Source organism: Petaurus breviceps, unplaced genomic scaffold (genome assembly GCF_028583685.1).
Source record: "Petaurus breviceps papuanus isolate PSGF00001 unplaced genomic scaffold, PetGlider_PUasm1.0 181, whole genome shotgun sequence".
Classification (NCBI taxonomy): Eukaryota; Metazoa; Chordata; class Mammalia; order Diprotodontia; family Petauridae; genus Petaurus; species Petaurus breviceps.
In genome coordinates, this window is record NW_027185784.1 from 13,387,649 (window position 1) to 13,392,472 (window position 4,824).

General features: G+C 41.6%; 1 non-coding gene across 1 annotated transcript; it reads left to right on the plus strand.

The window, feature by feature from the left end:
• Positions 1–255: 255 nt before the first annotated feature.
• Positions 256–336, plus strand: LOC138160716 (U4 spliceosomal RNA). Its single transcript, XR_011168198.1, has one exon. It is a non-coding gene; the product is annotated as a U4 spliceosomal RNA (small nuclear RNA).
• Positions 337–4,824: the final 4,488 nt, after the last annotated feature.

Consider the following 4,824-nt stretch of genomic DNA (forward strand, 5'->3'; position numbering starts at 1 on the left):
GTGTTCTTTAAGACAAAACTTTTAATCAGTTAATTTACTCTGGAGAAGGGCAGAAATGGTTCAAATTCCATTATTTATGGTTCCCTGCTCTTTTTTTGTTATTTTTGCTACACTCATTTGTTTTTTATTACAGCATTTTTCCCCCAGTTACATGTAAAAAATTTTTAGCATTCATTTTTATAAAATTTTGAGTTCCAAATTTTTCTCACCCCCCCTTCCCCTCCCCTGTTTTATTTGTTTTTAAATTACTTAGATAGCTTTATGCAGTGGCAGTATTGTAGCCAATGAGATTTATCTGAGGGAAGATTATTACTAATTGAAAACTTAAATGATTTAGATGACTTAATAATAAATGTACAAGTAAAGATGCAATAAAATAATTGTTTATTATTGATAAAGTTGCTGTAGAAGTAAAACAAAAAGTCCATGAATTTAGCTTTTTTAGTTTTTTTTTTTACTTTTGTGATTTTTTTATACTTGCATGTATTTACTGTAAAATTAGTTAACAGGGAAATAACTTGAAATGGTAGCTAGCTTTTATTTCATTTTCATGAACCATATAAGCATAATTATTAAGAATATATGCATACGTGTACATATATATGTACACATGTACATATATATGCATGTACAGATATAGTTGACATAAGTAAAGTTTTATGAATGGAAACAAATAAAATGACATAGCAAGTTGTATGTAAGGTGGATTTTTGTTATTCTTTTTTAGATAATAGTTCCCTGGATCATAGATACTAGTTCTCAGGATCCATGGCCATAATAATCTCTAGGTCCCAGGACTTCATGTTGTAAACAATATCACCATGTTTACACAGCTTTTATATAATGCTAAATAATATAAACATTTGTGCTTAAAGTTGTAAATATTCACTGTGACTGCATAGTGAAATATAATGAAGAGATAATGTAAACTTGTGAGGTTATTACTGGCAAATTGCCTTCTTTGTATGTTACTCTATAAATCTAGTGGGCACTGTTCAGCAAATGGGGAATAGGAATCATAAGGGTAATGTGCATGTGTGTTTGCCTATACTGGCCCCTACTGAGGCTTAGGGGATGGATGTGACAGTATAATGTTGTGGGTGCCTTGACTGGCCCCCATCAAAGCTTGGGGCTATTTGTTAATGTGTTTTAGTCTCAACTGATCCCCATAGAGACTTAGGAGACCTGTAAGAATTGTAGCTCCTACTTTTCACCTACCTCTGTGAGAAGAGTAATTAGGGGATGCTATAGAAGTTGGTGTTCCCATTATCAGCAACCCCAATTGAACAGACAATAATAAGGTAAGCTTAATTAACCCATTTTAATGTCTTGGATGCTGTTCTTCTGTCTGCCCAGATCAAGAGTGAACATCTCCTAGAGATCAGAGCCCCAAAACTTCTATGTCTCTATCTGTCTTATATAAGTAAATACAAGAGATATATTTGCTCAGCATCCCCTTCATAAGGAAAACAACCCTTCCTCCCCTTCATCTCAAGTTGGAGGCCCCCTTCTTCCCTCTTCAGCTTCTCAGGAGAGGGTCCAGGTAGGGTCAACTCAAAAGTCCAGATCATCTAAAAGACTCACCAACTCCTAGTACAACAGTAACGTAATACAATTTGTTGTATCTCATGATAGAGTGTCTGCATTGAGATTAGAGAGTGCTGTGGAACCTTTTAGTGGTTCTCATGGTTGCAAATGCATGAAGAAATTGCTGGAAGTTGGCTCCAGGGTCAAAGGGTCTATAATTTTACTGTGCATTTGTCTGATTCATGCACCTGTCTATCTTTGAAACTCTCCTTTTCCCTTTCACTGGAAGGGTCACTCTGTAAAGGCTTCTGGTCCGATGGCATTCTGAAACCAGCAGCAATGGGACAGCATGAATGGCTGTATTGGGCCATCTCTCCAAACTACCATTGTCCCTCACTCTCTAACTTTTCTCCAAGATTCCATTCATCATCAGAGATGTCATTCCTATCCACCATCAACATCATCTCGGGAACCAAAAGGGCAGATGATGCTACATCAGAACATTAGACAAGGGACGATAATGCACCCTCTTACACACATATGTGCACAGATAGGGTATGGGCCTAGTATGCTAGTTTATCATGGTGGAACATTTCCATTAGTTCTTGTGCTGAAGGGAAGGGGAAAGAAAATCCAATGGGAATGTTCTTCCAGGACATGCCAGCATAGGCCCATGCTCTATGCATCTGTAGGCTCTTATATTCAAATGAATTCCTTGTCTCCTCCCATGAAAGATCTTTTTGGTGGTTCCTTCCATCACTTCCTGAGGTTTCAGTCAGCATTATGGACCCCCTTTGATTCCATCACCTGTGACCCAGGTCTCACCCTAGGAGAATAGTACAATATTGGTGTCTTAGACATTCATGAGATAATCAAGTAGACAATGAAGGAACAAGAAAGCAAAAGCCAATTATGAAAGTTAAGCACAGTTCATTTTTTTTCCCGAAGAAAAGCAAAGTTTATTAAAGATTCACTGTATTGGGTAGACTCTTAAGGAGCCTAAGCATTTGTGCCACTGGTATCGTATTAAACCTCAGGTAGATGAACTAGATTGAATCTGAGCATCTTCATGGAGACAAGATGGATCTTATATAGAGAAAGACTATGGGAGGGATCTGGCATGGTCTGGTAGTCTGGGGTGATGAGAGGAGGGATCCAGGGAGGATCTTGATGAGGTGACTAGAGGTCAGATTCCCAGGAACTGGATTAAGGATGGGAAATAACTAAAGGCTACCTGGAGATGACAGACAATTGAGGGCTAGGCTAGTTTAAGGGTAACAGATTTGGGTATAGATATTTGGATAGGATCAGGGGTGGGAAGTAGCCCAACAATGGAGGGTTAGGCTAGGTTAAGAGTAACAGAGATTTGGGCCTAGCAATAATGAAAAGTTTATGGCCTCAGACAAATGCCTCATCAATTGGGAAGGTTCAAAGAGAGTTCAAGGGGCCTGTACCCCATCATTCCTCCCCTAAAACAAATTGGTCTCAAATTCTTATGGGGTAATTGGCAAAGGACTCAGCTTCCAAATCTACTTTCTGCTGGCAAGGGGTGTAGAGCTGTCCCTGCCTTGATGGGTCCTGTTCAAGGGGTACATAGCCTTATTGGTCCTCTGGAAGTTGATAGCTCAGATCCTGGAGGAGACAACCCTGGCAAGGAGATTAAGCAAATAAGGACCAAACAGGCACAAAATTTCATCAACAGACAGAGTGAAAGGTTTTTTCTAAATTGGGTAGAATTAATGCTGGAGTGGTGGTCAATTTAGCTTTCAGAGTCTCAAAAGCTTTAGCCTGGTAGGGACCCCACTCTAGGGGGAGGGAGTCAGGGCCTTAAATAGCAGTTAATGGTTTCAGTCCCTCCCAGGCCCTGGACTTAATTGGATATTGACAGTGATGGGGGAACACAGTTAGAATCTAGGAGGTAAACAATGGCTGGGGTGGCAGAAGTAGCTTGCCCAGGAATTCCCTGATCCCAAACAACTGGCTCAACTGTCTCCCACACTTCTTGGGGAACATGGGGAGGTCTGGTGAACAGAGGGAAAAGAGAGATGGGAAGGCTTAACTAGAGAAAATTGGCTTCCCAATTTCACCATCAGGTGCCTTCCCAACAAGGGGGCAGGGCAAGTGAAGAGCATAAGGAAGGAGTGTTCAAACAACAGATCCTCAAATAGGCAGTGGAGGGGATATGTCTCCAGATATTTCTTTATTTCCCCTTCAATGCCCCTGACCTGAAGGGTCAAAAGAGTGGGTACGGTGAGAGTAATTGGTTAAAACTGAGAATGTAGCCATGATAAAGTGGGTAACCTTACTTTTAGCCTCGAATTTTGCTCAGGGCTCAGTGAGAGAGATGGAGAAAGCGGAAGCACTGCTATGCCCCAGGTTCTGAGTCTTGAGAAGACTGGAGGACAGGGTACTGGGGGGCACTCTACCACTTCCCCAACCTTGGGGACGATCCTTCCTATGATGTCCCTCATAGTCACATGGCTGTAGTCCCACAGGTGTTGGTTCCTGGGGCTCCCTGGTGGGGGGGGTGCCCTGAAGAGGCACTCCTTAGACCAGTGGCCTTCCCTGTGGCATCTAAAGCAGGTTTCCCCACTGCCCCAGTATAGCAACAACCACACTGTCATACCCAGGATGGCTGCTAGCACAGGTTCTTAGATCTGCTTTACTAGGAAAGATAGCTGTTTAAGGGGTCAACAGTCTTTTTAAATTACATTCAGTAAATGTTCAGGAGAAAAATCAGTACCCTGAACTTCAGAGAAAATCCAAACAAAGAAAATAGAGAAAATACAAGCAGACAACACAGGGCTTCTAACTGTCTGAGAAATTAGCACAGTTCAACAGGCAGATCCAACTGTCTGACCAAGGCAATACATATGTAGTTACCAGAAAGAGAGGCACCCATATCTGGGTTTTTCAAAGTTGGGGGGCTCCTTAATGGTTACCAAGAGTCTCATCTGGTCAAATCACAAGAACACTCCTCCAATGAGTGAGCCCCAAATCAAAATGCTAACCTCAGAGTATATATACCATTTTTAGAGCTAGAGGGCATCACAACCCTCTTGACTCAGTGCCTAATTAGAAATTAGCAAAACGTGTGAAAGTCTTACTACAAGCAAGCCTCCCCTAAGCAAGCTTCCCTTAATGGGCTCCACCTGAGGTCTATTAATGGGTGGGGGAAGATCTTATATCCTATTAACATTACACACAATTACTGGGCTTGGGCTTCCTCCAAGGAGACACCCTAGAGGGGCACTCCTTGGGTCTTTTCCTGGACATGGCAGCATCCAAGAGTTGAGC